Genomic DNA, 11,794 nt, shown 5'->3' with positions numbered 1-11,794 from the left:
CCTTGCCAATATGGGAAATTTACATTTTTGCAAGCGCTCCAAAAGTATGTTTTGGATAATGCTATGTATGACAAATGTGATAGCTAGTCAAAGACAAAGGATGCCCTCTTGAAATTTAGCAAGGGTATTTTGAATGGAAAATCAAAGTATGTTGATGAGTATGCATATCTATAGAGTAAGTAAGATAAGAAATTTGGCATCAAGTGCTCAAGAGATGAGATTCTGAAACTTGTGGACTTTATTCTAAGTCTGAAGGTGGTCTCTTAGGAAAGTCCTTGGTTGAGTATGCATTATGGAAAGTGGAGGTGTGATTTTGTGAACTAGAGTGAAGCATGAGGATAAACCAAAATAATATTGTATTGCAAATGGTGTCATTAATGCAACCAATACTTGTAATGCAAATTCAAGTGTTATATCAATATTTCACAACACGCTCTTTCTTGTGATGCTAGAACTCTATGAGAGGTGAATAGCTTTGATTCACATAGGTATGGATGTGGATGCCTAGGTCCCTCTTTTATGAGAGGTGAATAGCTTTGATTCACATAGCTATGGATGTGGATGCCTAGGTCCCTCTTTTATGATGAGGTTCATGGTAGATATGTGGGGCAATATCAAGCTGGTTTTTTTGCCTTTAAAAATGAATGCTTTGATATTAAAGATATGAAATCCTATGTGTTTAGCAAAGAATTGAAATTGCATATACTGCAAATGGATCGGTAGCATGAAATGGATTGTTATGAGAAACGAAATTTGAAAAAGAGAAAATGGTTCAATAAGAAATTGAGAAGGAAGGACCTTGCTGAAGAAATGTTAGAGATATGGCAACAATCTGGACTCTACTTTTCAATTTAAATTTTGAGTGAAATGGGAAAGACCCTTTATGATCAAGAAAAAGTGTCACTCGCACACACACAAGGGGTGTGCAAAAAACAAAGTTTATTCAATTTGCTCTATTTTTTGGTGGGTAAGAAAAGTGAGGGAAAGTAGGAACCATTCTCTAAATGCTCTTTTTTGTGCTTTGAAAAGAGAAAAATAAGAATAAGGCAAGAGGATAGTAGAGAAGTAGAAGCCCTTTGAAGCCTCAGACTTAGTGGACACAACCTAAGAGTTGGCCTCACATAGACTTGACCACCCCCAAGCCCATGATCCTATATCTGCATGATGTCTCCTAGACCTGTGAGCTATGAATTTGTTGACCTTGCAAAAGTTTTGGTTTTTTTCTAGGGCCTTTAAGGCCTTAAGCCCCTCAACACTATAGATCAAGCCTTATGTGGTCCGCTACTTGAACTACCTATTAAGGTTTGTTGGGCTCCTTTACTCATTGACTCAGATAGTGCAACAAACCACAAGCTTGGCCTCTAAGTCCACCCACATCTACACATGGAGTAAACCTCGACCAATAATGACTTGGCCTTAATCACTTGAAACAACTTAGCTCTACTCCACTATTCTTGACTTGCTCGACTCCTACACATTATTCTCGGGCATTATAGGCCCCAACTTACATTTGGCCACATAGGCCAATGACTCACATAACTTAGGCCGACAAATTACCTCATCTCTCAGCCACCTTCCAATCCTCTTGACCCTTTAGCACTCAACCACCCTCAAGGTCAACTTGGCCTCCAGCTCTTGGCCTTGTCCCCTCAGCTTCATCCTTATTCCCCTAGGCTCGGCTATTGACTTCCACCACACATGAAAATGTCTTGAACTTTCTATCCCTAATCCTAGTAGCTCGGCAACATGGCTAGATCATAGTGCTCATCCACACGTGGCAATATCAACCCACATTCAACCATAGTCTCATGCTCGGCCCACAATATCATGATCAAACCTTAGAACCACTAGTCATAATAGGGCATGCTTGGCCCATGGTCTAATGGCTAGGCCCACAATTATGCATGCTTGAGTGGCAAATTTTTGGAGGAAAGCCAATTTGGGTGGTGAATGTTTGGGGGAAGGCCACTTTTAGCCAAGATGATTTATCTTTGGCCATAATTTGGCCCATTGATTTCATTTACATGACTACCCTCCTCAACACTTTGGACATGTTGGTAGGTGAATTGGGTGGTTGGTCTCTATTGATTCCCAAGTCAATACCATAGGATAAAAACCAAGAATCTCTGTTAACAAAAGTTTTCGAATCAACACCATAGAAACCAAAACAAGGTTCCCTCTATCACTTTCTATCTATTCAGATTTTAGTCCAGTCTTATAACAATTCAAAGTCTTAGATTTACAGATTTTCCTATTTTTAGAAATAGTAACCCACTATAGGTTTCTTATATCTAGGGATCACAATCCATAGCAAAGTTGTGAGTAGTGAGCCACCTCTCAGAATTCAAAATATATATATTCAGCATGAAAATGTATATATTTCAACACAATCTTCTTTGATAGAACCCTACAAAACTTCAAAACTTGCTACGAAGTGGTGAGTACTACTGTGAGGATTGCAGGGTTGTGTAACAAATTGCCTTACCCCCTATCTATGACTTGTGCAAGAGTCATACAACTCTCCTTTTACCCTTATACGATGTACTAAAAAGACTATTGCATACCCCTTTTTTTAGATATAAGATTTGGTATTATGTTAAATTTCTCATATTGACTAAGCTTAAAAGGCTAGGACATTTCTAACACAACAAATTATGCAATGTTATGAGGCATGATCTTATGCCTTATTTTGTATGAATCATTGAGGCCAAGAGTAGGTTGATGGGTGATGCAAAGCATAAAAAATGGTGATGCCTATGAATTTGTTAATATATAAGCTCCTAGACATGAAATAAAGGGCTATATTAAATATGGCAATCTTTCTGCAATTGCACCATCCCTCCCTTCCCTCCTTACTTTTAAGATTGGAGGGTGAAATTAATGGGGGCCTACCCCTAATATATACACTTATGTACTTTTTGAAACAAACCCTCCTCTCTTGCATAGGTTAGAAGAGCTATTTAGGCTCTCGAAGTTTGAAAATACCTTTTTGCAAAGTATCTTGAATAAAGTTAGATCAACTTTTAAGATCATTTTTAATGAAATGTAAGAAAAATTATGTTAGCCTCAATAGATAAGCTATTATTGAGGTGTCAGAAGACGAGGGATCTTTTCAAGAAAGATCACAACCATATATTACTTGTTGTAGAGTATAGAAGGATGTTTGCATCCTTGAGCTAAATGTAGAACATCAATTAAGAGGATTCATAGGACTTGGAAATCGACCCATCCAAGAAGTGAATTTCATGCTTTGGCAAGTGGTCATGAACAACCTACCTACTAGGGAGAGAATCAATAAGTTGCTACCAGTCTATGTGCTTTGCTTGTTTTCTGCAAGCAAAAAAAAAACCATAAGATATCTCTTCTAGGAGTGCATAGTCATAGGTCTATGGAGACGGATCAAGGGCTAAGTGTAGAAGGCTGGATTCTTTGAGCAGATTGATTGTAAGGTGGTGCTTTTTGGGAAGAGAGGCAATAGAGATTATTAGAATATAAAACTTTGGAATTCATTAAGGATTGTTACTATACAAGAGAGATGCTGGGAGTGTAGAGTCACAGGTCTATGGAGACAGATCAAGTGCTAGGTGTAGAAGGCTAGATTCTTCAAGTAGATTGATTGTAAGGTGGTGCATTTTGGGAAGAAATGCAATAGAGATTATTAGAATAAAAAACTTTGGAATTCAGTAAGGATTGTTACTATACAAGTGAGATCAAAATTAAGAAATGCAAGGCTTTTTGTAGAGTCAAAATACCTTGTATGCCTAATGTAATACCCCGCACACACTCCGCATAGGAACTCCCCCCCTTTGACAATTAAAATTAATCAAATTTTTTTAACACCCCCTGTCAATGCTGACAGTTGGTGGAGGGAGGGGGGATGAAGTATGAGACAACGACGGGAGGGAGGCAGAGATGATGCTGACGTAGAGTAGGAGTGGAAGATGCTGACTGTGACGATGATGCCAATCCCCCCCCTCTCGACCAGTCCGCAATGCCAATGGACAGTCGGTGGGTGGGGTGAACACCGCCACCACCATTACTCCACATCCCCCCCCCCCCCCGAATCACAATGAGGGAAAAATGAGAGGCCTTGAACAGCACGCTGCATGGAAAAGAGAGAGTGAGTGAATGAGTGAGAGAGAGTGTGCGAGTGACAGAGAGAAAGAGGGAGAGAGAGGGTGAGAGAGAGAAAGGGAGAGAGAATGTGTGTGTGTGTGTGATAGAGAGAAAGAGAGAGAACTTTCTAAGAAGTTTCTTCTTCTCTCCCTCTCCTTAGAGGGTGATCACATGCACTATCCTTCTTCCCCTTGTTCCACTTGGTTATCCGCAACTTAATTTCCCCCCATTTGGCCCGCTATTTGAGAAAGAGGCAGCTGAAGTCTTGTGGGGGATCCTGTTTAAAGCGAAGAAGACTGGGAAATGGCCCCCAAGCAAAGAATGTCATCCCTGCCAATCCAACTGCGATACTGGTCATAAGTAATAAGATGCTTGCTTTTTTCTAGCATTGATCTATAAGTGAGTCTAAGAAACCTCCTCGAAAGTAATTTTGGATTCATTTGGCTCAACTTGGTTTAAGTACTGGGTGGATTTTGTAGAAACATTAATAGCTTTGGGATTAGGGTCTAAATTCTCAAGCATACCACCATATCCTTGCTTCTAGAATGCTCTTATATGTCACTCTATTCTATAATATGCAATGAAGATGCATTTGGCATGGTAACAAAAGAAGATGAAATATTTGGTTTTGTGTTAGTCAAGCCTTGCAATAAACCAATCAAAGAAGTTGGGACTATGTTGGAGACAAGCCTAGGTTTCAAGAAATTGCCATCTTAAGTAAGGCAAAAGATATAGTTAATGATGCCAACAATCATGTTTGTTAGGCACGGATGGTGTAGATTGGTAGCTAAAGTGTCAATCAAAGATGATGGCAGTGGCATAATAATGGAAGATGGCAATGTAGCCAAGGACAATAGAAGGATTTCAAGGCACTGCGGACAACAAAGGCAATATAAGGAGTACAGAGGAAGAGATGATGGTTTGACATAGGCATAGCTCCAATTCATCCCCATATATACAACTCCACATACATACACAACTAGCTCCATTGTCATGCTACTATGTTTATCAATCCTATTCGAGATTGGGCTAGATGCGAACAACAACTCCAGGGAAAATGAAGAGCTCAAGGATTAGGAAACCCTAAGTCAAAGGAAATACCGATGCTTTTGTACTTGTTGAGAAGAAGGTTGCATTATTAAACAATGTAAGTGACCTATAGAACTTACGTCGTGTACAGTGTTTAAACCCCTAACATATGTCTTAGCCAAAGGACGGGAGTGTTAAGTAAAATTTTGCACAGTGTTGCTCTTGACCCCAAGGGGGAGAGCGAATATGTGATGGAAATATTCTCATGACTTTTATTGCATTGTTTGGAAAAGATACAATTGGTTGTTGGTTGATTGAACAACACCCTAAATTATTTTACATTCAACTGATTGTTGGATTGTGGTTTGGATGATTATTCCAAGTGCTTGTGATTGATGGTAAATGTATGGTAAGGGTCTGTGATGACAAGTTGCCATGGGAATAAATGAATGTTTTCTAAAAGATGATATTAGACTGGAATGCCTTGATTGTGCTTGATTATTAATTGGATTAATTAAGGAAATGATATGTTGCACGGGTGGATCATCTCCAAGATCGCACCGCAGATTAACCCGAAAAGGGCATTGCTCGATTCATGAGCCGAAGGTCAAATGGTGAAAAGGCCAACCACGGAAATGATGTTTCACTCCTAAGGTGCTTGTGGGTCAGGTGGAGCTCTGAACACCCCTTGCTAGTCCAGAACAGAGTTGAAGGCAGCCATGGGCCCAACATCTCTGGCATTGGAAGATCCTATTCTAGATAAAGGATGAAATTTGTGGTGCCATGTGATTTGGGCCAATTACTTCTACAGGGCAGAAGGGAAATTTAATTTCTTTTGTATGGGCAGGAGACAAAGATTAACTGGAAGATAAGTTAAGAAACTTGTTTGTCAAAAGGATTGCTTGCCCTGTTTTTGTGTTGTGTCGTAAATTACGCAAACAAACCATGTTCCCTAAAAGGTTTAATTAAGGAAGCTGATTTTAAATGTCACACATAAATGTGATAGGACCTAATTAAATAACTAAAGAACCTCTACTGAGGGAAGCGGGTGGGCAGAACCCCCGACGGGTCCTATGGCACGGTGGTCCCAAAAAATTGGGAGGCTTCTCACAAGGTTTTGCCAATGAACCCGACCCTTAGAAATTGTTAGGTTAGAACCTTGATTCATGGTGTTTTAGGGGACTGGAATGGGACTATGCCTTACGAGGGCAGAAAGGTTGAGTGGCACATCCCTCTTGTTTCCCATTCTCTTTGAACCAAGTGCGACATGGGTCTCCTTCAGTTTAGGTATCTCTACGTAAAGTAGGATGTCCCAGGACGACCCGACGCTAGAATGCCATCAAGAGACCTTAGCCATAGGGACCCGGATTTCAGGTCAATCCTAGTGGATTCAGTCGCGAACATTTTGTTGTGAGGCGGACTCAAGAAACCCTAGGCGACAAACCCCGTAACATTCCATGGGAGTGTCAGGTGGCATCGCTTAGATTGGTCTCTCGATAGACCGCTAAAAACGTGCCTGGAAAACCGATAGGCAGGCACATTACACCTAAGATAGATGGCATAAGGTTAGTGGGGAAATTGTGCTAGTCCTTAAGTTTAGGTCAACTGACAAAGTGTTTGATGTCTTTTACAAAGATTTCTCTAAGGCTTAGGACATTCATATCTTGAAAGTGGCCTTTTCCAAAGACTAGGTAGATACTTTTCATATGTTCATAATATCAATATTATGTGCACATTATTTTAAAAAAGGACTACATCATTCAATTTGACTACTATGATAACAATTAAAGCAAAGGCTTTATCAACTCCTATATATTTGCTATTTGAGCAAATACGATGTGAATTTTTTATGATATTATAAAATTGTTCTATGTTAAAGGTAACATGATATGTAATGACAAGGGATTTGCTTTTGATGTAATGACAAGGGATTTGCTTTTGAATAGCCAACTATAAGGTGATATATCATAACAAGGGCTTTGCCTACATATAGTTGATTTTAAGCATACTAGCCATTCTAAGCATCAAAATAATACCTTAAAATTTTGAGGGAGAGTTTCACAACAAGTCTAATCAAAATAACATAAAAGACTTTCCTAGCCAATATTAAGTTTGCATAGTAGGATTAAGTACCTAATACATACATTAAAACCCTTTAGAATTCGCATAATAGATTAAAACCCTTTAGATTTTGTTCTTATGGTTGATAGATTACTAATTGGTTTGATCAAGTGACGTTAATCCACAAACAAATCAGATGTGCATTGAAAGCACGTCCACGAGATGTGTACTTCTATGGGAGCACAAATGAATGTCTTAGAATTAAGAGTTGTGTTTTGCATGCCAGTTGATACTACTCTACTAGCTCATAGTACTATGAGTAGCCAATAGTGACAAGTGTTTAGGGATGGGAAAGGAGTTTGCCACCCTCGAGCATGATGAAATCAAAAACAACAAGAACAAGATATCAAGCACTTTTCCGTGCATCGAGTGCACATTCCCTAAAAGGGTAACTTTGTCAAAGGCTTTGAGGATGCAGTCAAGGAGATGCTTCTTCCTCCTTCAAGAAGAATCAATCAGGCCCTTGTAAGTTAGGATCATGCTGTCTCGAATATCTATTTTAGGTGCATCTGAAGTCACATATACCTATGGGAATATAGCCTCTCTAATCCCATAGGTACATGCTTCTTCTTAGTCTCGCTTTTTTGTATAGCTTGCCCATCAATCCAGTAAATCTTTTAACAGAGCTAAGCTCCTTCCATCGACCAAGCTGAGTCCCACAACATGCGCTGTCAATGCGTCATCAAGGTCCTGCAAGTCTTAGAGACCCAAAGCAAGCATACACAAACAAAAAGTGATAAACAGTGAAACTCTTGTTTGCTTACTGTTAGCAGAGCCTCTCGAAAATATCAGTCCGACAGTATCATGTATATTAGCTCGCATGGCAATCAGCTTCCATATATAGTAGACACAGCATCCAACGCTTCCCATGCCAACCCTTATGTGCACTCGTGTGTGTGTAAAAGATAGAAGGCGCCAAATTTGTTCATACAGCAATCATCAACATCCATCTGAGAGACATCCTATCCAAAGTTTCCTGGTATAAGCCTTTCTTGCACCCATATATTATATATGTAATGGCAAATATCTACTCTTGAAGCCTGCTAGTTCCACTGCAAAGCCAATAATCTATACTCAGGCAAGCCAATAATCTATATATTCCTGTACGCACTCTCATGGCATTAATTGAAGTGAATATATGAGACCCCTCATGAATTACTGTACAATCGAAGATGTATGAGACCCATCATGAATTACTGAACCTGTGAAACGGAGATTCGATAGAACCGGCATGACCGACTGAATTTCTGAGGGCGTAATTGATCGATTGATAGTTGATGAAGGGAAGAAGATATCTTCTTGACTGCATACTCTAAATTAAGCCTTCGACAGAGTTAGCCTTTTGGGGGGGGCGGGGTGCGCACAGCTCGATGCCTGGACAAGTGCTGGTATAAATAATTTCCCGTGTTTTTTGATATTCTTGCTCGAGGACGGCAGACTAGACTCCATCCTCGGTACTACTACTACTCGATATTACAGGACGATCACTCTATATATGTATATATAGGCAGACTCGGAGAGAACCGTATCCCACGACGTCGCCAAATATCTTCAGTAAAACACAATAATCGATGATAAACTAATAATCGATGAATATAGACGAATAATCGAATATAAAACACAATAATCGATGATAGACTAATCGCCCACTTCGACCAGACGTCGTTTTCGCCTCCGAGGTAACGTCGGGTATTGATTCTGGCTCTCTCTGGTGGCTGTAGCTGGAGGAGGACGGCCGTGCGCACATGATCGAAGGGAATCGATTCCTTGCTAGTGCGGAAGAATAATCCAATGAGGCGAACACTTTTAGGTTAACCACGTTGCTAATATCGCCTCCGGATCTCTTAACTCGCCCATCAGCTGCACACCACCCTGATCGTATGCGTGGCCTCTCAAAGCCTCGCACACATGGCTACCATGGTAGAGGGTAAGTTACCTCAAGATTAGAGGGTAGAGGGTAAGTTACCTCTAGATTAATGACCCTCTAGCTTCATTCCAATTGTGATAAACCCCTACAAGTACGGGGAGAAGGTGTCTTAAGGGGTTTTTACCATGCTAAGACAAGACAAATCGCTAAACCTCACTTGCCTCTTCTAAGAGGGGATTCACAATCGTCGAGACCAAATCTTACTGCATAGACATGTGTTGACATGTCAGTGGATGGAAATTTTGAGCAGTCTATCCTCGTCACCCAAAAGTCTACATGTCGTAACTTCTCGTTGCAAGGTTCAAAGTGCTTGTTCATGGGATGAAGTGAACTCCAATTCACCAATCTTATTTCATTGTTGGAGACTCTGAAAAATTAAATTAATGTATATCATCCGAACATGTGTGAATACAAAACTTCCATTTTTTCAGGGGTCGTGCATGCATTGAAGGCTTATGAAACATGCCTAAAAGGATGGTTTACTTTCTAACCAAATACCATAGTCTTCATGTGCACCCAAATTGCTAATTGAGCTACCATAATTCATAGAAATTTCAACTATACCACTCCACCATGGTAGCTCATGTGTGCAAGCTATCATGTGTTAATAGCAACCCTCTACTATGGTTGCTCATATTGCACTATAACCCTCTACCATGGTAGCTCATGTGCACGGGCTATCATTTGTTTGTAGCAACCTAGCATGCCACTGTAACACCCCTAACAAAGATATCGAACCAACAACTAACCTAACTTTAAAAAGGAAAAAACTTAGGGTTACTTTCAAAAAGAAAAAAAGAAAAATAAGGATATTCTTAATGATCTTATGTTGCTTTCTCATAGGTATTACAATCTATTTCTCATCTACCTTACAAAGTTTATTACATTGCTAGTAAGGATGATATGTGTTTTGCTCACAAGATTACACCAAGTTAACTAGAACATTCAAAGTTATTTTCAAATCTCTCTCTCTCTCTCTCTCTCTCTCTCTCTCTCTCTCTCTCTCTCTCTCTCTCTCTCTCTCTCTCTCTCTCTCTCTCTCTCTCTCTCTCTCTCTCTCTCTCTCTCTCTCTCTCTCTCTCTCTCTCTCTCTCTCTCTCTCTCTCTCTCTCTCTCTCTCTCTCTCTCTCTCTCTCTCTCTCTCTCGACATTTTATTCTATATCTCTCACCCATAGAACATGTAAACAAGTATTCTAGATATGAAAGACCACACTAGGGTAAAGGAGTAGATAAAAGAACAAGGTCCAGAAATATAATACTTCTTCCTAACTATGACAAGCTGATTTCTTCAAGGGCTCTTCAAGGGGAAATAATGGAGATAATAAATCTACTTAATTGGTTGCTAAGAGTTCAAAACTTGTGTTGGCTTCTAGGAGTACTCGATAGTGGGACATTGGATAAAAACTCTCACTCTTAGCTCAGCTATCTCTTACCTAGTTTGGCTATACTCTAGCTCCAAGTCATCTAGTTCTCCTCTCACACTTTCTTATGTAAGCAAGAAAATTGAATAACTCAAGAGGTGTAGTAGAATCACCTACCTATCTTCGCGGTGCTACAATTCGACTATCGTTGAAGGTTCAATGATGACCTCACAATCTATATAGTGCTCCTTGATTGCTTCCTTTACTCCTTCATATTGGATTTGCACTATAAGGGATTGATACTATAGTTATGTAAAGAAGTGATGTTCTTTTTTGGCATTGCTATGTACATCAATATACATGTTGCTATTAGCATTGCTATATACTGATGCATATAATGTCTTACTATGAAAAAAAAATGTCGAAAAGGATTCTTCAAACTTGAGAGAGAGAGAGAGAGACAGAGAGACAGAGAGACAAAGAGACAAAGAGAGACAGAGACACATAGAGAGAGAGAGTGTGTGTGTGTGTGCGTGTGCGTGTGCGTGTGCGTGTGCGTGTGCGTGTGCGTGTGCGTGTGCGTGTGCGTGTGTGTGTGTGTGTGTGTGTGTGTGTGTGTGTGTGTGTGTGTGTGTGTGTGTGTGTGTCAAAGAGAGGGGGAGAAGGAGACCATGAAGGAAAAAAAGAAGAGGAAACCCATAAAGAAGAATAAGAAGGCCAGCATAAAGAAGAGCTTCAAGGGAGCACCCGTGCATCTTTGAGCCTCATTATAATCCCTTTCTTTCTTGCCTTTTTCATTTTTCTTTGTACATTGTGCTTGAGAGAGAGAGAGAGAGAGAGAGAGAGAGAGGGGAGGGAGGGAGGGAGGGAGGGAGGGAGGGAGGGAGGGAGAGATATAGAAAGAGGATGAGAAAGTTAAAGAGAGAGAGAGAGAGAGAGAAGGAGGAGTTTAGGAGAGATAGAGAAAGAAAGAGAGTGAGAGAGCAAGAAAGACAAGTAAAAGGGGGAGGGAGAGAGAAATATAAATCAAGAGAGTGAGTGACAGCATAACATGGTATCATGGATGATGTATTGCCTGTATTATAGCAAAAATAACCAACAATGAGGACCATGATGTTGGAGATCAAGAGGCACATCTCATTTAGTGTATGCCATTTCCTTGCACGCAATGCAAGCTTGTAATGCAATAAAAATATTACTGGTGATCCATAGACCATGTGTGACACTATGGTAAGTTTC

General features: G+C 40.1%; 1 long non-coding RNA gene across 1 annotated transcript; it reads right to left on the bottom strand.

Moving 5' to 3' along the window:
* Window positions 1–7,183: 7,183 nt before the first annotated feature.
* Window positions 7,184–8,746, bottom strand: LOC148015213 (uncharacterized). Its single transcript, XR_015688461.1, has 3 exons — window positions 8,469–8,746; window positions 8,031–8,318; window positions 7,184–7,934 (listed from the first exon to the last, which is right to left on the bottom strand). It is a non-coding gene; the product is annotated as an uncharacterized LOC148015213 (long non-coding RNA).
* Between the last annotated feature and the right edge of the window lie 3,048 nt (window positions 8,747–11,794).

Source organism: Lygodium microphyllum, chromosome 24 (genome assembly GCF_053477565.2).
Source record: "Lygodium microphyllum isolate KBCC chromosome 24, Lygodium_microphyllum_v1.1.10, whole genome shotgun sequence".
NCBI classification, from domain to species: Eukaryota; Viridiplantae; Streptophyta; class Polypodiopsida; order Schizaeales; family Lygodiaceae; genus Lygodium; species Lygodium microphyllum.
This window is presented reverse-complemented; position numbering and strand designations above follow the sequence as displayed.